The sequence below is a fragment of the Tasmannia lanceolata genome, unplaced genomic scaffold (assembly GCF_043159265.1).
Source record: "Tasmannia lanceolata isolate RefF3 unplaced genomic scaffold, GAP_Taslan_0.1 ptg000011l, whole genome shotgun sequence".
Lineage (NCBI taxonomy): Eukaryota > Viridiplantae > Streptophyta > Magnoliopsida > Canellales > Winteraceae > Tasmannia > Tasmannia lanceolata.
The window spans coordinates 12,963,475-12,986,780 of record NW_027518688.1 but is presented as its reverse complement, the minus strand read 5'-3'; positions in this window follow the sequence as shown (position 1 = coordinate 12,986,780).

Below are 23,306 nucleotides of genomic sequence, written 5' to 3'. Positions count from 1 at the left end.
TGGAAGATCATTTGAAGACCAAAGCTAAAGAGGGATCGAAGATTGCATAGGTATCATTGTACATCCTTTCTCTTTAGATTTTCAAGTCAAGGCAAAACGTTTTCAAAGTGTTATCAATTTGTTTTTCAAAAAATACTTAAGAACTTAAAATGGATTAGTGAATGGTTATGTGGTGGACCAACATGTTGGGACCCTCATAAACATTCCAAAATAACCATAGGAGTTGAGTTCCAAAAGCTAAAAATCAAACAAGCAATAAAAATAAAAAACTGCGGATTTTTAGGCTTCTCGGAACTCCGAGATTTTTCTCGGAGCTCCGAGCTCGGAACTCCGAGAAAAGGTCCAGTAGCGTCTGGACATTTTCTCGGAACTCCGAGAAATGGTCCAGTAGAAATTTTATTTCTTCTGGCCGTTGTCTCGGAACTCCGAGAATATTTCTCGGAACTCCGAAAATTCTCGGAACTCCGAGAATGATTCTCGGAACTCCGAGAACCCTGCGACAGCTCAGAATATAGCCGTTGGGATTTGAATTAATTCTTGTATTTTGATATTTCCACCCCAAACGGTCATATTCTTTGGAGAGGCTATAAATACAATATGTAGAGAAGTTTTTCTCACTCTCTTGATCATTTAAAAACATCCTTGAGCATCAAAGAAAACTTGCAACCTATTATTGCTTGAGATTTTGTTTTTCCCCAAACTTGCCTTGCAACTTGCAAATCTATTTGAGTTGGGATTCTAGAGCTTTCACTTACAACCATCATTGAAGAGCAATCAAGGATCTACAAAGAGCATCAAGCTTTCAAGAAGAAGCCAAGCTACTCAATCTTCATATCTTGTATAGGTGGCTAGGGCATTCCGTTTTTAATTTCCTAGAGAGCAACCGCTTAGAACTCGGCGGAGAAGGAGAGTCTTTGTAAAGGTGTAAGGGCATCCTTGTTTAATATCCCTTGGAATTGTAACCGCCTCGGAGCCGGGCATCGTGGAGGTCTCCAATAGTGGAATCCCTCAAGTGCGACCTTGAGTAGAGTGGAGTAGGCCGTTGGCCGAACCACTATATATCGGTGTGTCATTTCTCACTCTTGCATTTCCATTATTGTTTGGCTTGGCATTTCACTTTGTTCTTTCAATTATATTTGCACTAACCAAATATTTAATTAAGTGAAGAAAAATTCCAATTAGGGTTTATAGGTAATTTTCAAAAGGCCTAATATTGAGTTAAATTCAATTCACCCCCCTTCTTGAGTATTTCAATTGGTATCAGAGCTTCGTCTCTAATTTTTTGAAAACCCTAACCGGTATAGAGTAAAGATTCTAAAATGGCAAGCTACCCTCAACACCATGAAGGTTATTCAAACACTAGTCCACCCTATTTTGATGGAACAAACTATGGTTTTTGGAAAACCAAAATGAAAATCTTTTTAACCCAAGACTATCAAATGTGGAGAGCAATTAATAATGAATACATCTTACCCACAAGAAATTTAAATGATTGGACCGAAGCCGAACAACAAGCTTCGAATTATAATGCCAAAGCCATGAATTCTCTTATTTGTGCTCTATCTCCCGGAGAATTCAATAGAGTATCAAATTTGAATTCGGCTAAGGAAATTTGGGACACTTTAGAAGTCACCCATGAGGGAACCAATCAAGTAAAAGAATCTAAAATGAACCATCTTTTTCGGCAATACGAACTCTTTCAAATGACATCCGATGAAACAATTGCCGACATGTACACTAGATTCACCAATCTTGTAAATGGATTAAGGGGTCTTGGAAAACAATTTTCCAATAGAGATTTAGTGACTAAAATCCTTAGGTCCTTACCTTTGTCTTGGGAATCCAAAACCTCCGCAATCACCGAAGCCAAGGACATGAACACATTGAACCTAGATGAACTAATAGGGTCCTTGATCACCCATGAAATGATTTTCAAAACAAAAGCACCCGAAATCGAAACTAAAATCGAAAAAGGAAAAGGAATTGCTTTTGCTTGTAATGTAGGTGAAAATGAAGATGCAAAAGAAGACATGGAAGATGAAGTTGCCCTCCTAACAAGAAGGATCAAATTCTTGCAAAGGAACATGGGAGGGATGAGAAATAGAAGGACAAACCCTCCATTCAAGAAGAAAGAAGAACTCGGTGATGGATCTTCTCAACCACGATGTTACGGTTGCAAGAAGCTTGGACACATTCGCCCGGATTGTCCACTCAACAATGAACCCACTTCAAACAACCGCTTCAAGAGAAGAGAAGGCAAGAAAGGAATGACCGCCACGTGGGATGAAGAAATTGAAAGCGAAGGCGAACAAAATGATGGCGAAGATTGCTTGATAGCAAGGAACGTATGCTTCATGGCCTCAACAAACGACAACAATGAGGTAAACACTTTAAATGATGTTATTGTTTTAAAAGAAGTTCTTGATTCCCTACAAAATGCAAATGATGAACTTGAAATTCAATTTGATAAAATTGCATCTCTTGAAAATTCTCTTGCTAACATGACAAAAGAATTTGGTTGGTTGAAAAAGGATCATGAATTTTTAGATGATAAGAATGAAAAATACAAAGTAGAAATTCATGAGTTAAATGCTTCTATCAAAATCTTAAATAAAAACCGACAAGAACTCTCAAATGAAAACAACAATCTAAAGCATGAAAATGGTAGATTATCTTTTGAGTATGATGAACTAAAGAAACTTTTTGAAAAATTTGAAAATAGTTCATTAAAATTGGATAGGCTTGTAAATCTTCAAAGAATGTCAAGTGACAAAAGTGGACTTGGACATAAATGGAACACCACAATATCCAACTATAAAACTAAACTTGAAAAGGTTTCTTCTAGCGGTACCAAAATTTGCTTTTATTGTGGTCTAGAAGGTCATTACAAGGTTGCTTGCTTACATGCTAAACAAGATAAGATTAAGTTGAACTCTAATGTGAAAACAAATGAACATAGCAAGATTAGGAAGATTTGGGTACCTAAGGGATCTCACTTGCCTATTCATATGTAGGTATGCCTTAAAAGCCATAACAAGAAGAACACATGGTACCTTGATAGTGGATGCTCTAGACATATGACCGGAGACCTTACTCAATTCGCATCCCTATCGCTCAAGGATGGTGGAGACGTTACCTTTGGAGATGATAAGAAAGGAAAAGTCAAAGGTGAAGGCACCATAGGTAACTCTACCTCTCCCATACATGATGTACTATTTGTTGATGGCTTGTCCCATAATCTTATTAGCATTAGTCAATTATGTGATAATGGTTTTGAAGTTGTCTTCAATCCCGATAAATGCATTGTTAAAAATAAGATAGATGGAGTAGTCAAATTCATAGGTTCTAGAGACAATAACATTTACACAATTGGATTAGATGATCTTAGACTCCAAAATGTAACTTGTCTTAATGCCATTAGTGAGGATTCTTGGCTATGGCATAGGAGGTTGGGTCATGCCGGAATGGATCTCATTTCGACCCTCTCCTCAAAAGAAAGTGTTAGAGGATTGCCTAAGTTCAAATTCATCAAGGATCACATTTGTAGAACTTGTCAATTAGGAAAACAATTGAAAAGCTCATTTGCACCTAAAAATATGATTTCAACTTCCTACCCCTTGGAGCTACTTCATATGGATCTTTTTGGACCAATGAAGACTAGTAGCCTAGGTGGAAAGAGGTACGTGTTTGTAGTTGTGGATGACTACTCACGATTCACATGGGTCATATTTCTAGCACACAAAGATGAAACTTATGAAAACTTCCTTACATTGTGCAATCAAATACAAAATGAAAAAGGTGTTGCTATCTCGTACATTAAAAGTGATCATGGAACTGAATTTGAAAATGTACATTTTGACACTTATTGTAATGAACATGGCATAAAACATAATTTTTCCGCACCTAGAACACCTCAACAAAATGGAGTAGTAGAAAGAAAGAATCGAACTCTCCAAGAAATGGCTAGAACTATGTTGCATGAAAATGATCTCCCTAGATATTTTTGGGCGGAAGCGGTTAGCACCGCTTGCTATATTATAAACAGGGTATATTTAAGGCCAATTTCTAAGAAAACACCTTATGAGCTTTGGAAAAACTTGAAACCAAATATAAGCTATTTTAGAGTGTTTGGATGTAAATGCTTCATTTTGAACATTAAAGATAATTTACACAAATTTGATAGGAAATCGGATGATGGAATATTCTTAGGGTATTCTTCTCATAGTAAGGCATATAGAGTATTTAATAGGAGAACCCTAGTAGTAGAAGAATCCATGCATGTGACATTTGATGAAAGAGAGCCAACACCACAAGAAATGCCACATGATGAGGATGAACCCATTGAACATCTTTTTCCAAAATTGAGTGCTCCTCCTCATGCATCAACAAGTCATACATTACCTAGTGAGGAAGTAGAAAATGAAAATGATGACTCATTACCTAGGGATAGGAGAACATTGGTAGATCATCCTGAATCCCAAATTTTAGGTGATGCCACATTGCCAGTAAGAACTAGATCATACTATCGTAGTGTGAGTAACAATTTGGCGTTCCTATCCGAATTAGAACCAAAATCCATCAAGGAAGCTGAAAAGGATGAATATTGGTTGATGGCTATGCAAGAAGAGCTAAGTCAATTCGAAAGGAACAAAGTGTGGAGGCTAGTGCCTAGACCTAGTGATCATCCAGTCATTGGCACGAGATGGGTATAGAAATAAATTGGATGAAAATGGAATTATCACTAGGAATAAAGCTAGGCTTGTAGCCCAAGGGTACAATCAGGAGGAAGGGATAGATTATGATGAGACATTTGCTCCTGTTGCCCGTATGGAGGCTATTAGGATACTTTTGGCATATGCATCTCATAAAGGATTTAAACTATATCAAATGGATGTCAAAAGTGCCTTCCTAAATGGCTATATCCAAGAGGAAGTGTATGTTGAGCAACCTCCAGGTTTTGAAGACTTCAAACATCCAAATCATGTCTTCAGGCTTGATAAAGCTTTATATGGATTAAAGCAAGCTCCTAGAGCTTGGTATGAGAGGCTTTGCACTTTCTTAGTTGAAAAGGGATTCGAGATGGGAAAGGTGGATAAAACCTTATTTATCAAAAGAGAAAATCATGATATCCTCCTTGTCCAAATCTATGTGGATGATACCATCTGTGGCTCAACTAATCAAAAATTGTGTGATGAATTTGCAACCTTAATGAAAAATGAATTTGAAATGAGCATGATGGGAGAGTTAACCTACTTCTTAGGACTCCAAATTAAACAATACAAAAATGGAATATTTTTAAATCAAGAAAAATATACAAAGGAGTTATTAAAGAAGTATGGCATGGATAGCAGTAAGACATCAAGAATTCCCATGAGTACTACTGCTAAGCTAGAAAAAGATGAATTTGGCAAATCTGTGGATCAGAAATTGTATAGGAGTATGATAGGTAGTTTGCTCTATTTGACAGCCAGCAGACCAGACATTATGTTTACTGTCTGTCTCTGTGCTCGATTTCAATCGGATCCTAAAGAATCTCACCTATCAGCAGTTAAGAAGATCTTCAAGTACTTAAGAGGAACCCAAAGTCTAGGACTGTGGTATGAAAGATCATCTTCCTTCACTCTCATCGGATATTCAGATGCAGACTTTGCTGGATGTAGAGTAGATAGGAAAAGCACTAGTGGGACTTGCCAATTCTTGGGTAAATCACTTGTTTCATGGTTTAGCAAGAAGCAAAATTCAGTAGCTCTGTCCACAACAGAAGCAGAATATGTGGCAGCTGGAGCTTGCTGTGCTCAAGTCCTATGGATGAAAAGCACATTGATGGACTATGCAATTAAAATGGACAATATTCTCATCCAATGTGACAACACTAGTGCTATAAGCTTAACAAAGAACCCCATACAACACTCAAGAACAAAACATATTGAGATCAGGCACCACTTCATTAGAGATCACTCACAAAAAGGGGATATTTGCTTAAAATATATCAACACTGAAGAACAATTAGCGGATATCTTTACAAAACCCCTTAGTGATGATAGAATTTGCTATATCCGAAGTGCCTTAAACATATGGAGTGCGGATCAAATCAAAGAAATTGCCAAATAAATACTTTGTGCCTTTAACCAGCTTATCTATATAGTATTTATATATATAATCTTTGTTTGGTAGTATCTGCATGAATGAGATGTCAAATTTTTAATCTTAAAAATCACTCAATTAATATTCTTAGCCTTCTTAGTTTTTCTAAGTAGGAGAGGTATCTTCACTTTAATTAAAATACCTAATATCTTGACATATGTCAACATCTCGATCATGAACAGGTATATGTGCATTACTTGGTTATATATTTTTATACCATAAGCATTGATTTAGGGGGAGTTATCAACTCCTAATTTTTTTTTACACCCTTTCTGTCGATGACAAAAGGGGGAGAAGTTTGAAATTGATTATCTATTCAATTGACTATATGCACCACTTGCTTATAACTTGTATCATTTATATGTGTGCATATATTGAGGGGGAGTTCCAGTATTCACTTGCCTACTATGTCACTCCACACACACCTCATAATCAATTTTGTTTGTCATCATCAAAAAGGGGGAGATTGTAAGCCCAAGGGTCTACTCTCCTATCTTGTTTTGATGATTCTAAACATAATTGATTGTGTTTTTGAATACTAATCAATTTGCTTTGAAGTGTTGTGTTTAAGATAGGATTGATCGTTGAAGAAACCAACACTCAACTTGGTCATGCTTAAAGGTGTACCAAACAAGAGCCAAAGGAGCTAAGTGTAGCTCACATCATCACTCAAGCAAGCATCCAAAGATGGAAGATCATTTGAAGACCAAAGCTAAAGAGGGATCGAAGATTGCATAGGTATCATTGTACATCCTTTCTCTTTAGATTTTCAAGTCAAGGCAAAACGTTTTCAAAGTGTTTTCAATTTGTTTTTCAAAGAACACTTAAGAACTTAAAATGGATTAGTGAATGGTTATGTGGTGGACCAACATGTTGGGACCCTCATAAACATTCCAAAATAACCATAGGAGTTGAGTTCCAAAAGCTAAAAATCAAACAAGCAATAAAAATAAAAAACTGCGGATTTTTAGGCTCTCGGAACTCCGAGATTTTTCTCGGAGCTCCGAGCTCGGAACTTCGAGAGTTCCCTCGGAACTCCGAGAAAAGGTCCAGTAGCGTCTGGACATTTTTGATATATGTTTTGATATATGTTTGATATATGTTTGAAAAGGTCCGTTTTATGTTTGAAAATTTTTGGGTAATCTAAAAACCTTGTAAAAATACTGGAAATAAAATTTCACTAAATTTGGACATGATTTGATATATGTTTGGCTCCATTAATCAAGAAATAACCCTTTTCAGGGTTATTCTTTGAAAATAGAATGAAAAATAAAACGGCCGAACCGCGATTGGAAATTAAGTTTCCAGTAGTTTTGTATTTTATATAAAACCCAAAAAATATCAGTTTTTAAAAAGAACCATGTTTTCAAACACTTGCTTTGATAATCTAATTTAAATCCATATTGAATAAAAACAAAAGAAAACCATTTTTAAATGGAGGAAAATTAATATTTGGATCAAATTTTGGATTTTGAAAACTCATAATCTATATTATAACATACTGGAATTTCAAAGAAAAATTCGTTGATTTGATCCATCAAAATTAAAACCCTAGCATGCTTTTTTCTACTTCACAAAGATAAGGAATCCTTACCGTTGATCGCGATCCTTGTCTCTAGGGTTGGTGATCCAAGATATACGCTTTGTCCAATACTTTTATAAGCTAAAAAAGATCGAAAGAACACTTCAATAATTCTTGATTGTGTGATGCCTTGGAGAAGAAGAAGGAATTCAAGAATTCCTTTTTTGAAGAACACATGAGAGAGATCACACTTAAAGAGAGAAGAGAGTTTTTTTTTTCTTGGGAGGAGAGAGAAAAAAGGACGAATTTGGATTTTTTTCAATCCTTTCTAGCATTGTTTGCTTTGATTTTTATACAAAAAAAAAGCAAGGGTTAAGAGAGAAATAGTAATTTCCAATGTGAGAGCTCCCTTTTTGGCTTGTTTCCAATTTTCTCCTCTTGCTTTCTTTCTTTCTTATTTCCAAATTGGATTTGATTCCAATCTTAATTTCTTGTCAATCAAGACATGCTATTCTCATTCCACATTGCTTCTTTGGGAGAAAACTTTTTTAAGCAATCATTCCTCTTTTCATTTTTTATTCTTTTTATTTTTCTTTTAACAAATATGATGTCACCATTGTGACATCATCAAGGTTGGGTGCTCAACTCATGTGGGTCAACCATGTGGGCTGCCCACCATGGTTGTTGACCCATATGGGTGAACCCACATGAGCTCCATCTTTGCGGGCTTTAGCCCAATGAGCCATTTCACATGGGTTTCGGTTTTTTCCGTAAAAAATCAATAAAATCTTTCTAAATTCAACATTCTATATATGGACCCAACCCATTTGACATTTATGGTGCATCTCTCACACATGATCGGACCATCTTTTTTGGAAAATAACTTTTCGGACCAAAATGCCCCTATTTGATCGTTAGACATCCAAACGTGACCAAAATACCCTCAGATTGATTCACCCCTAAAGGGAAAAATTAAAAATGAAAAGTCTTTGTGGTCAAAATTCAAAATAGAAACTTTTAAAATTGGGTCATTTCGGTGAGCAATATTAAACAGGATCATTTGGTATCCCCTGAAAATACCCAAAATGCCCTCAACACTTAGAATTTCCAAATTAAGCGAAACTCCTGAGAAATTCTAAATTTAGCAGGTTTTCCAAAAATCAAGAAATCATTTATAATCTCTCAGACATATTTCGGGGATCAAAAGAATTACACAGGAAAAGACCAAATTACCCCGAGGTGCTAGAATTTGGCGAGACTAGGGAAAACCCTGAGAAATTCTAAAAATAACAGATTTTTGAAAATTTATGACCGGACTCAAGATTTCTTAGACACAACTTAGGGACCAAATATGATATGTTTGGAAATGTCTAAAATACCCCCGAAGTGGAAGACTAAGAGAAAATGTTGAGAGATCTAAATTTAGCAGGTTTCCCAAATCTTACGAAATTACTCATAATCCATCAGCCGTACCCTCGAGATGGTTTTGGACATATGAGAAATGATTGAAATATCCATAAGATGATGAAAATGTGGAAGCCCCATTAGTTTCTAAAAATAGCAGCTTTTTCAAAATTTGTAAAATCACTCAAGATTTCTCAAATATAATTCGGGGGTCAAATGAGACACATCGGGAATGACCAAAATACCCCTGCAGTTCAAAATAGGCAAAAATAAGGGAAACCCTGAAAATTCTAAAAATAGCAGGTTTTTTTCATTTGCTTGGAAACTTGAGGGTGAGAGAGAGTGGGAGCTGAAAACAGAGAGTAGAGGAGGCAGAGAGAGGTTAGGACATGGAGGAGGCAGAGCGAGATTGAGAGATACAGAATGGTGTTCTTCCCCCAGCCAACCCCCGAGAGCTCTCCTCTTTTTTTCTTTTTTCTGTCGTGCTATGGTAATAAACGCTCACCAAAGAAAGAAAGTTTTTATCCTTTCCTTTCTCTTTTTCTTTTTAGAAGAAAAAAACCGAATTTTTAATGTAGGATATTCTCCTTTCCTCCGAAACTTTCTTTTCCTCCTAATGAAATTGTGAGATAAGGATAGCAAGTTTCATCTAATGAGAGAAGAAGGTTAGGTGTCACAAAAATCCAAATTTGAACGTTTCCAAAATTACCAACTTACATAAAGCAATTTCTACTTTTGAGAATCCCAAATCCGTCCACTCCAATTCCAACACTACCTCCTTCTATAAGATGATCTTAGCCATATATTTGACATGCTATAATGCAAACTGAGTGCGCCTGCTCCAACACTACTTTGATAAAATGATCCGAACCATCTAATCAATGGATCAAGATACAGAATGATCGCGCCCAAAAATCATTTCCATGGGATGATCTTAACCATTCAACTAACGGGCTTCAATATAAATAGATCACACCTTTCCAAAATACCTCCCATATTGCTTAATTGGTCCCCCATAAATCTTTTTTCGATGGATTTAAATATAGACCCGGAATAATAGAATTGAATTACTTTGGGTGGGCCCCACGCATATTTAGTGGGCCACTCGATTTTGAATCCCACAACCAAATGCTAGGCCCATTTCTTAGCCGAATTTTCCATGAGATCCCTTCCTCAAAATTTTGGTGGGTCCGCTTGTTTCAATCTTAGTGAACCCCATTCTTGGTTGGACAAACATATTTTTTCTTTATAAAATTGGACCTTTGAAATTCATAATGACCTTTATAGATGATTCGAATGCTCTTTGGCTGGACCAACTTACTCTGTCCAAAGCTAATAAAAAATGCAGAATGCGGCCCCACCAAATGGGTCCAAATTCTCTCTGGCTTGGATTCTTCTGAAAAAAAACCCCTCTCAACAATTATCAGGACGACGCAAAATATGACAGAAATAACCGAAAAGATCGAGAAAACATAGGGGACGGACACTGAAATGGAGAATACTGACAAACTGACAACGAAACACTAACTTCTTTGTTGATTAAAGCGAATCAAAATGGGGGTGTCTACAGATGCCCATCTTTGGTAGAGATGACGTAGTCGTCGAATACCAAAGTCAAAATTACAGAACCATTTTGCGTAGCTTTAATCGACAAAAGACTCTACTCAAAACGGAACCTAGACGCAAACATTTACTACCTAATGCAAGACCCTAAACGAAGTCCTAGAATTGGAATGCAATAAAAAATCCCGCTGCGGTGCCGCTCACAAACGGGCAACGAGAGAATGAGATATCATTTTCGAATGGATTCTGAAGAGGATGAAATACCATATTTATACGGATTCCAAGGAATGAGACATCACATTTATATGATGTTCCAAGAGAAAAGACAATTTTCAAATGGACTCAGGGGAATGAAATGACGTATTTATACGGATTTCAAGATGAGACACCATATTCATATGATGCTCAAAGATAACTCAAGGACAATGGAATATCGTATTTATACGAATTCCAAGGAATGAGACATCAAATTTATATGATGCTCCAAGAGAAAAGACCATTTTCAAATGGACTTAGGGAGAATGAAATGATGTATTTATACGGATTTCAAGGAAATGAGACACCAAATTCATATGATGCTCAAAGATAACTCAAGGACAATGGAATATCGTATTTATACGAATTCCAAGGAATGAGACATCACATTTATATGATGTTCCAAGAGAAAATACCATTTTCAAATGGACTCCGGGAGAATGAAATGACGTATTTATACGAATTTCAAGGAAACGAGACACCATATTCATATGATGCTCAAAGATAACTCAAGGATAATGGAATATCGTATTTATACGAATTCCAAGGAATGAGACATCACATTTATATGATGTTCCAAGAGAAAAAACCATTTTCAAATGGACTCAGGGAGAATGAAATGACGTATTTATACGGATTTCAAGAAAATGAGACACCATATTCATATGATGCTCAAAGATAACTCAAGGACAATGGAATATCGTATTTATACGAATTCCAAGAAATGGGACATCACATTTATATGATGTTCCAAGAGAAAAGACCATTTTCAAATGGACTCAGGGAGAATGAAATGACGTATTTATACGGATTTTAAGAAAATGAGACACCATATTCGTATGATGCTCAAAGATAACTCGAGGACAATGGAATATCGTATTTATACGAATTTCAAGGAATGTGACATCACATTTATATGATGTTCCAAGAGAAAAGACCATTTTCAAATGGACTCAGGGAGAATGAAATGATGTATTTATACGGATTTCAAGAAAATGAGACACCATATTCATATGATGTTCAAAGATAACTCGAGGACAATGGAATATCGTATTTATACGAATTCCAAGGAATGGGACATCACATTTATATGATGTTCCAAGAGAAAAGACAATTTTCAAATGGACTCAGAAAAATGAGACACCGTTCCCAAACGGTCTCAAAGAAACGAGATAGCTTTGATTGATGAATTCAACAATGAAGACTTTAGAGATTTTTCATGAATTTGAATTTGACGTAGAATTGGATTTGATGAATTTTGAATTTTTTTTTCTTTTTTTTTTTCGGACTCAATGAAATCGGGGATATTATAGATCATGCTCAGTAAAGATATTGGAAATCAAGACTTTGGCGAATGATGAGATGACAAACCTTATGAACGAAGAACCATTACTAACGAGATTGGATTAGGAACACTTTCATGAAACTTCAGCAAGATTTTTCACAAAGAGACTGCTGGTCTTGTCTTCTGGGGATTTCGATAACTGAAACCTTGATCTGAATACCTGAACTTGGTAATTTAGAACAGCGACTCTCTTGGATACTAACACGGAAAAGTGGGATTTGCTTCTTGACAGGTGTTTAGATAAACATTTCTTGACCAGGATAGTATTTAACTAACTGGAAGGAAATTCTGAATTTTAATGGTTCATCTTTCTGAGAAATTGGCTCAACCACCATTGCATCTGGGGCTCTTCCAAGCTTAAGGTGCCTTCCCAGGATATGATCTTTTTACGGAAGCTGGGCTTTCTGATGTTTCTACTTCTGATTTTTTCTGAGCTGATCTTCTTTGAAATGTAGCTGCTTGACTAGATTACCGAGCTCTTTCATACGATCGCAGGGAGCTGCCGAGGCCGGGCCTCCTTCACTAAGACAGTTGCATCATTTGGACATAAGAACGACGATTGACTCTTTCTAAAGAGAAAACTTAGATAAAAGGCACTTCTTAAAGGATTGAGCAGCTCTGAAGGAGTGAACAAAGTTTGACTGACTATACTGACAGACACAGTAATGCTTCTGACTTAGTTAACGTTTTATTTGGTAAGTCTATCCTTTCAAGGAATGTTTTTTTTCAATCGGTAAACATTGGACTTTTTCCTTAAAACAGTAATGCCTCAAGGATTTAAATATGACCCCTAAGATTGCTTAGCTTCAATGCCCCCAGTTTTGAGGATGTCACTTGAATTTGCTTGAACTTCAGTTGATCTTCTGTCTTGATTCCGGCTGTAGCCTTCTTATAATGATTCTCTTACCGTGACCAAGTCACCTCTTCGGAGTTTTTAACTTGGCGGACCGTGCTAGCCTTAACTTTTGCCTGAACCGCCTTTCTAGGTTTTCGATTCAGCAGGCTATCCCCTTAGCTTTTGCCTAAGCCGTCCTTTCAGGTTTTCAATTAGCAGGGGAATGATCTTAAATTTTGTCTAGACTGCCCTTTCAGGTTTTCAGTCTAGCAGATCTTCAAACTCCGTTCTTTTTCTTATTCATCGTTTTTTTTTACTTTTTGTGTTGAGGGATCTAGATAATTAGTTCTGAATACCGGAAGGACTTTATAGGTAGGATAGGGCTTTTCAAATATTGACTTAAGGCTCAACAAAGATTTCGACCGAACCTGTGAACAGGTTGCCCACATATCCCAGGGTAGGAATCAGGTCATGTGTAGTTCAGGGCGAATGCCCCTAGTTTGAAGATAAATTGTTTGAAGGATAATTGATTTTTCTTTTCTTCTTTTCTTTTTGGAATAATTGACTCCTCTTCTTTTGAAACTTGTCAAACTCTTTTTTTTTTTGGAACGATTGAATTTCTTTTCTTTTTTTGAATCGACCAAACTCAGTTTAACCGAGCTGCCTACATACCCCAATGTAGGGATCAGGTCTTGCGTAGTTCGAGGCGAGTGCCCCTAGTTTGATGGGTTTTCAAGAAAATTTCATTCAGGCTCGAAGGGTTTGCAAACCGGTATTCTTTTGACGTTGGGTTCTGATTTTGGGATTTATTCGGCCAAAGGAGGTCTTCCGATGTTCAGATTGGGAACCGATCTAGGTTACTAGAGTCCCTCCGGTACTGATTATTTGTTTTTTTTTTCACGGAGTTTGACGGCATTTTCCGGTAAGAGATAATGGATCTTCTTCTTTCAAGATTCTAATATGCGCTTTCAACTTTTATAGAGCGAAACTTGCTCTTTGACATCCTCCATCTATGGATTTGTAACTCTTGATATCTGATGATCACTTTTCAATGCTTGCTCTTGAACTTCTTATCTTGAATTTGTTGGCTTTATGTTATGAATTTGAGAACCAAGGTCATTGATTGAAAATATGAAAGTTGTTTCCACTCTATGCCCCTTGTATAGCATAGTCTCTCACTTTCTTCATTCTCTTAAGCTTTCTATCTATGTCTTGCCCCTGGTATCGGTTGTAGCTTTTCTAGACAATCTTCTTATTCTTGAAACAATTTTATCAATTCTTCACACTCTTCAGAGGGTAATGTATTTTTAATCAGCATTCACTGAATCAAAGTTTCAGTGCCAATGTTTACCACTTCAATTTTATCTTTGAAAGGCTGGGATTGGCGCTCCTCCTCTTGTTCAAGTAATTGTTGTGACTCAAGTGGAGTTTCGTCAATTTTGTCCTCATTTGAGGAGGGAATTTTACCTTAAGATCAGAAGCATACTTAAGAAACAGACACAAATGAACTTTTGGAATTGAAATTTTATTTAAAGAAAAGGCTATTACATCTGACGACCTATCCTGAACATTCTCAGGATTCACAACTTTAAATAAAAGGAAAGCGAAAGATAACTTGCCATGGACTAGGCATTGACCTTGAACCGTAAGACTGGACTCAACAATTGTACTGACCATGATGACTGACTCAACATAAAATAGTAAATGACTAAAACTTTAACTGCTGCAACTGTCTGGTGTTGAAGGCTCGGCGAAGGCTGGTTCGTTCTGAATCATCATCATGGCTGATACTTTCAATTTTGGATTCTTCCTGTTCTACTGCAGCTAGACCTGAGCTACTCAAGCTTCGATGCGTCTAAGCCTTATCCGGCGATGGTGCGGCATGGTTCCACACAACATTTGGTGTTTGCTGGAATGATAGCTTGCGCTCATCAATCAATTTTTGGATCACATGTCTCAAAGTTATACACCGATCGGTGGTGTGCCCTGATCCTTGGTGGAAGTCGCAGTGTTCATCTGCCTTCCACGTCTTGGGGAGTGGATTGGGAGGATTCCTAATGCGAGGTAAATAGACATTGCCTGAAGCCAACCCTTGCTGCAATATAACAGATGGTGGAAGCGGGAGGGGGGCAAATTGCCTACCTGGCTTTTGCTGAGGTATAGGTCTTGGTTGATCATATTCGATTACCATAGGCTCCTGTGACCAATTAATCCCCTTTTCCCTTTCCCTAAACCCTTTCAGGATACCAGATCGTGGGATAGGCAAATCAGTGAATTCTCTTTTAGGAGTTTCAGATGGTGGCTCTTGGTCATAATCAAGAATTAAGGGCCCAACAGAATCCTGCTGGTGCTGAGAGATAGAGTTTCTGGTAACAACATCTTGGACTTTGGTACTTTTGTCAGTGAAGTGTTCAGAACCTTGGGACTGACAATACCAGGTTTGCATTTGTTGCTTCATCGGATGAACTTCTTCTGTTAGCGCAGCCATTTGTCTAGAGAGGTTCACAATTAATTCTTCCGAACCCATAACCATGGAGAGGCTCGGATTTTTGCCCTTAGAAACAATAGTGGTTGGACCAAATTTCTCAGTAAGTTGAGCTTTGATGAATTGATTTTCTTCCTTCAATTCCTTCATCTGTTGGACAAGCAGAGCCAGGGTTTCTGTGACATGAAAGAGTTGAAAAATTTCCATAGAATCTGCCATAGGTAGGAAAAAGTTGATAGAGGGACTTCCAAAGAAAATGGGGAATTAGCTTCTTCACTGGCCACGAATAGATTCAAACCCAAGAAGCTTTCCTGGATTTTCAGCAGTGAACAATCCTGACATAGAAACAATAAACACAAGATGTAAGCTTGACATTCAGGAAATTTTTCCTTTCTATGATTGACATGATAATTATGATACGACTAGATAAGGAATGGGAAGTAAAGTGATGGTTCCTCAAAACTAACAAACACAACAATGATGACATGATAGCACGTGGGGAATGCCCCTAGCTCAAGGATTATGAGAGTGAACTCTGAAAGACTTAGCAAGATATTCTTGAAAAATGTTGCCCTTAGAGGAGGAAGAGACCAAGGGTACAAGCAAGATTGGATCATCTGGACCAGGTATGATCAGATCATGAGATTACATAATCGAAAGATTGTGAGATCCTGCTCCTGCCAGTAAGGGGATGGCATGAAGATACGATCGAATCGTATGACAGAAGAATGAAAGACGCACGATCAAAAGATTAGATGAGATAGCATAAGATTGCTTTCAACGGATAGATCATGAATGACTACTCCTATGAGATCTTTGAAAATGATGGGATTTATATCCTAACCCCAAAGGGAAAGTTTTTAATCTTCACACATTTTATCAGTGTTACCTGAAGGCATCAAACCCTAATCCTAATCTAACGGAGTGGAGAGAGGATCTCGACTCATGACTTTGTTTGTGTACCTACGGACCGATCGTAGCCATTGGAAGATGGACTACGGCCTAATCTAAACACAAATGGGTAGGATATCTAAACTAGGCTCACACACGTGATGCACATGTGTTCGTATTCTACATGCATGTGTGGGTTAATCTAGGGGTAAGGCCAAGAGTTCCCTTAGCGCGAATCCATGTTCGATATACTGTACCAGTGTCCGGCGTATCAGTACTTGAACAAGAGATCCGTTTACGTACCATAAAGGTACTAGGGTAAGGGTGGAATGCTTCTCTAGCACAGAGGCACCAGGTGATGAAATCCCAGTCAACCATGCTAGATAACACTCCGGGTTCCTAAAAATAGGATGTGTGTGCATGTGAGATGCAAGGGTTTAGATGCAAGTGACGTAAGTGTGTGCAATAAGTTCGCGCAATCTATGATGCCTTCAGGTTTTGTTAGATTAAGTTCGAGTAAAATGTGATGAGAAAATAAAACAAGACAAACTAATCTAACAAGTATAGAGTTTTTATGAGCCAGTTAAATTAAATTCAAATGAATTATCTTTTAAAATTTTAATGAAGTTAGGTGGTCCCCAGCAGAGTCGCCAAACTGTGGGATCCGATCCCGCGAGAGGGGTGGGGCGCGAGCCGCCACTGCCCTCTCTTAGTCTCTCGTACCCACGCGATTGGCGTGTGCATTTTTATTATTGATTTTAATTCATCTTTTATGTGAACTTGGGATCACTAAGGCAATCCGAATTCCACACAAAAGAGACTGACAGAGTCGCCACCTAGATGTGGGATCTAGGACCCATAATTAACCAGAAATCTAGACTCGTTACCTGGTTACAAGAATGGAAGGTATGGGGAGTTATCCACCACATGCACCATTCCTGCCCGATAATCGGTCTTCAATTCCAAAAGTTAACTCTTTTGAATTTCTTTTAAATGGCTCATTTAACTCTATGTTAGTGTGCTAACTACGTGACATGCATCCTATGATCTAACTTCAATGTAGATCCTAAATGTGTAACTTGATTTCTTAATTTGTTTGAATTCAACCGACTCGCGGTTGGTATGCCATCAGACATCCAAGCTGCCTACGTACCCAAGCCTCACTGGGATCAGAGTCGACGTAGTTCGGTGCACCTAAGCTAAGCTACTTATGCCTAACTCAACTAAGACACCGACCTAGACGGGATTGACTGTTTCAACAGTTTTAGGAGAAGTTATTTAATTCAAGTTGAAGATTTTATTATCCTAGGATTTCATCTAAGATGCTATATGATTCTTATCTAAATGCAAGTTGTTCCTTAGACTAATGCAGGTTAGCCTACATCCTAGTTTACTAGGCTTGTCCTAGGGAAAGATTGGGTGACTAGTGTAACTAGACCTATGGCACGGTTGCTATCCATAGCAAGCGTCCGTGATGAGCCTGGACTCCTAACTCTAGGACTCCCTAAAACCTAAGACTCCCTAAAACTTAGGACACGACACGACACCAGTGTTCCTAGATTGGGCTCTAATGGTTCTTACGACGGAAACCATAATCCAATGGTTCCGAGAGACACGAGATGAATCGATTTCAGTTCTTGAAGTTAATGAATTTCAGATTTTAAGGATTTTCAGTTTATGGACAATTAAGGAATACCAATGGTTCTAGGGTTCACCAATTTCGGCCCAGAATGGCATCCAAGGGAGGGAATCGTGCGCTTCCTTGTGCAATTTAATACTTAGGTTATAGGACCTTATTGCCTGGCATATCTCAGGATTTCCGTGGACAGTAACCTCGGAGCCAACAACATGTTATAGCTTAAATATTCAAATTGTCAAAGATCGAGTGCAATTGGGATACGATTATGGATGCACTGGTCATTTTTCTAGGAAAATCTAAAGATCCTAAAATTTCTGTTTCAATGGATTAAGGAATTAATATGTGACAGAATTTTAAGGTTCTTTAGAAACTTTTGTGATGATTTTTAATTAATTTCGGATTTTCAATGAATTTTATCAATTTTAATCCATATGAGTGATTTTACAAGTGAAATTATTGTAAACGAATTCGAAATGAGTTGAAACTTCTACAGCAGCAAGATACGATGAGATGTAGCTTACCGGAAGATTTTTACAGATTTTTACATTAAGCTCATATTTAATTTTGATTTAACAATTAATTGACCAGATTGTAAAAATAACACAGAAACTACTAGAAATAGAAATCTAAATTTATTGAAACATCTACAGTAGTAAGATATAAATAAAAATAGCATGCTGTGAGATTTTCATAAATTTTAGAAACTATTTACTATCAATTTCGGATTTTTCAATTTTCAGACCAGATTATGAATTAACACTACATCCCATAAGAAACAAGATCCAAATCATTTGAAAATTTTACAGCAACAAGAAATATAGAATATAAGACTACTGTAAAAATTTGAGAATTTTATCTGTGATCTGATGTCAGTAAAAATTCTCCCAAAATATGATAATTTTCAAAGAAACATAAAATAATATACCAAAAAAAATCTAAAAATTCTCAAAAATTCATGGTAGAATGTATCTGTATCATATTATTTTTCACAAAATTTCATTAATTTTGGAATCCGTTTAGTATATAATTTATTTTTCTTCGTCAAAAAGATATTTTTGAAGAGTTTTCTATTTTTAAAACACGATTTTTGAGAAAATTACGACTCCGGAAAACGTCATTTAATCTTGTTCTGATGTGATGAACACAAGAAAATTTTAAAATTCTAAAAAATAGATCATCCTGAGATGGCTATTTTTTCGAATTTCGTAATTTCTCGGCCATTATTTTAAATAAAATTCCACTCTTCACTCAAATTCTAAAAAACCTTTGATTCAATGTCTGATCCGATCCGATAGTTATTTTACTCTATTTAGATAGATCATTGTATTAAATTTCGAAACGAAACGGAATTGAAACACTCATGCAGATCATGATTTTAAGTACACACATTTAATAATGAATTGAAATCATTTAAATGCTTGAAAATCATGCAAAAATCTAAAAAAATACCAAATAATTCGGGAAAAATTCGAGAACAGTGTACCTACCTGTGGTGGAGATCCCCGCCGAATCCGAGAGCCGAAGAACCCGAAAAAATATCGCCGACGCGTAACCCAATGCTCGCTTTCTTTCGTTCTCTCTTTTTTTCTTGTTTTATTTTTCACTGTGGAGCGAATAGGGAGATGGGAATAGAATGAGTAAGGATGAGTGGGAGATTGATAGAGAGATGGAATTAGAGGGGGTGAACGAGTAATATATATATATATATATATATATATATATATATATATATATATATATAGAGAGAGAGAGAGAGAGAGAGAGAGAGAGAGAGAGAAAACCATGGGTGATATGGATAAGGGAGATGAGGGATAGGGAGTGGGGGTTGGACCGAAGGTGAGAGGAGGGGCAGAGGTAGAGGGAAAGGCCGAATGGGTGTGAGAGGATGGAGAGATGGAAAACAGAGGGTAAGGAGATGAGAGGGGATGAAACAGAGTATGGGAGATAGAAGGTTGGGAGTGAGGTAAGTTGCTATGTGAGAGGTGAGGTTTTAGAGCCGTGTGAGAGGGATCAAGAGTGCGGGACAGCGATATATTGGGAGTGCTCTATTTTGTTCTCTTCTTGAAATTCTGTTCTCGTGTTTCTGCTATTGAGAGACGAAGACTTGGGATTATGATGATCGTTCAAAGAGATCAAAAGACGAGAGGCTTGATCAAAAATCTCCCAGAGATGCAGATCCGAGGGAGCTTCTTCCCACCAGGAAATCAAAAGCTCGACTATTCTCTCCTCTATTCTTTCTTTCGTCGCTTTTTCCCTCTTTTTTTTTTATCTGTTGAAGAGGGTGAGAGAGAGTGGGAGCTGAAAACAGAGAGTAGAGGAGGCAGAGAGAGGTTAGGACATGGAGGAGGCAGAGCGAGATTGAGAGATACAGAATGGTGTTCTTCTCCCAGCCAACCCCCGAGAGCTCTCCTATTTTTTTCTTTTTTTTCTTTTTTCTGCCGTGCTATGGTAATAAACGCTCACCAAAGAAAGAAAGTTTTTATCCTTTCCTTTCTCTTTTTCTTTTTAGAAGAAAAAAACCGAATTTTTAATGTAGGATATTCTCCTTTCCTCCGAAACTTTCTTTTCCTCCTAATGAAATTGTGAGATAAGGATAGCAAGTTTCATCTAATGAGAGAAGAAGGTTAGGTGTCACAAAAATCCAAATTTGAACGTTTCCAAAATTACCAACTTACATAAAGCAATTTCTACTTTTGAGAATCCCAAATCCGTCCACTCCAATTCCAACACTACCTCCTTCTATAAGATGATCTTAGCCATATATTTGACATGCTATAATGCAAACTTAGTGCGCCTGCTCCAACACTACTTTGATAAAATGATCCGAACCATCTAATCAATGGATCAAGATACAGAATGATCGCGCCCAAAAATCATTTCCATGGGATGATCTTAACCATTCAACTAACGGGCTTCAATATAAATAGATCACACCTTTCCAAAATACCTCCCATATTGCTTAATTGGTCCCCCATAAATCTTTTTTCGATGGATTTAAATATAGACCCGGAATAATAGAATTGAATTACTTTGGGTGGGCCCCACGCATATTTAGCGGGCCACTCGATTTTGAATCCCACAACCAAATGCTAGGCCCATTTCTTAGCCGAATTTTCCATGAGATCCCTTCCTCAAAATTTTGGTAGGTCCGCTTGTTTCAATCTTAGTGAACCCCATTCCTGGTTGGATGAACATATTTTTTCTTTATAAAATTGGACCTTTGAAATTCATAATGACCTTTATAGATGATTCGAATGCTCTTTGGCTGGACCAACTTATTCTGTCCAAAGCTAATAAAAAATGCAGAATGCGGCCCCACCAAATGGGTCCAAATTCTCTCTGGCTTGGATTCTTCTGAAAAAAAACCCCTCTCAACAATTATCAGGACGACGCAAAATATGACAGAAATAACCGAAAAGATCGAGAAAACATAGGGGACGGACACTGAAATGGAGAATACTGACAAACTGACAACGAAACACTAACTTCTTTGTTGATTAAAGCAAATCAAAATGGGGGTGTCTACAAGAACTTGAAAGAAAATTAAACAAAAACTAATTACTTCTTCACTAACTTGAATTGAAACAAAATTACTCAAATTGAACTTAAAATAGATAACAAAAATTAAATAGAACTTAGTCCTTTTCTCCTCCAACTTTGGTTGAATCTTCCTCCTTCAAGCTTTAATGTCACCTTGAGTTTGAATGGTGGATGATGATGCCTTGGATTGAGAGTTGAAAAGAAAAAGAAAAAGAAAGAACAAGAAAACCTAAGGGAGAGAGCTTGAGAGTAGTTGAGAGAAAAAGAGAGAATAGAGTGAAAAGAATGTCTTCTTTTTTCCCATATGTAGCTTTCTTCCCCTTCTATTTTTATCACCAAGAAAAGACACAATCTTGGCATCTTTTTGTATTTTTGGCAACCCAACCTGTCTTTGGCAATTTCTGAAACTTTTAGTATTTGTTGGTAAGAGCAAACTTACTCTTTTCTTTCTTCACAATTTCAGCAACTTAGCACCCATTTTTGGTAAGTTGTCTCTTCCTTTTTGACCTTCCAACGTAGGAATATGGGTTAAGATTTTGCTTGTATTATGTTTTTATCCATAATAATGCCCATATGGCTGGAGTTAGTGCAATTTTAACATGAGAAAGTTGCCACCTTGGTGTAATCCCAACCATCCATTCGAATAAGCCACTATATTGATTAACTTGTACTCCTAATAATTCCCTTTAGGGTCATCCAAACCATCCATCCAAATGAAAATTTTGATGAAATCATTGGTGAGCAAAACCACTTTATGAGACCCACTTAATCAAAACCGTTCACTTGATTGGGTCACATTAGTTGCATCCCAATATATCATTTCCATTGATGGGGCCTACAATACAACTTTCATGGGCTGATCTAAACCGTTCAAAAAGTGGGGCACGACTCAACCAATTGGCTGTGCCTTTTAACTCAATTCCAATGGATGATTAGAACTTTCCATTTAGTGGGCCCCAATGTTGATTAGTTACAACCCCCTAGATCATTCCATGAGTTATCCACACCATCCAATCGAAGGGCTGCAATACAAACTTCGGCGGGAATTTTCCAAGCTTTCATCAATTTCCTTGAAATTTCATCTTCTTAGCATATTTTCCTCGGAATTCCCAATATAACCCTGAAACACAAAAAACAAAGAAAATACCTTAGTAGTACCGCTCTAAACATGATATATGCATGCTTTTCCTACCTATAATTCACACTTAAATGTGCTCATCAGATTCCCCCATACTTAAGCTTTGCTTGTCCTCGAGCAAATAAAAACAAAAAAAAACAAAAAAAGAAACTAAACAGAAACCTAACTCACTTTCGTAGGAATCACGATTGCACTTAGCACGTGCAACAAGCCTTTAAACCCCTAGGTTACCCTAGTGGACGATTTGTGTCTCGTGAGTGTTTGCAGCGAATATGCACACAAAATTCTGAAAACAAAGTTTTCTTTTCAAATCCTACTATAGAGTAAAGCCAAAAATTTCTAATCATGTTTCTTTGATAAATTGTTCAAAATAGAAGAACAAGAATACCCCCATACTTAAACTTTGCATCCTATTCCAAGTTGAAAAAATTAGAAAAATATTTTAAGTAAGGAATCTTCTTTTGAATTTTTCCTACTCATCTCCCTTAAATTTGCTTCTAATGTAATCGTATCATAAAAGGAATTTGATTTGGAAACTTCGTAGA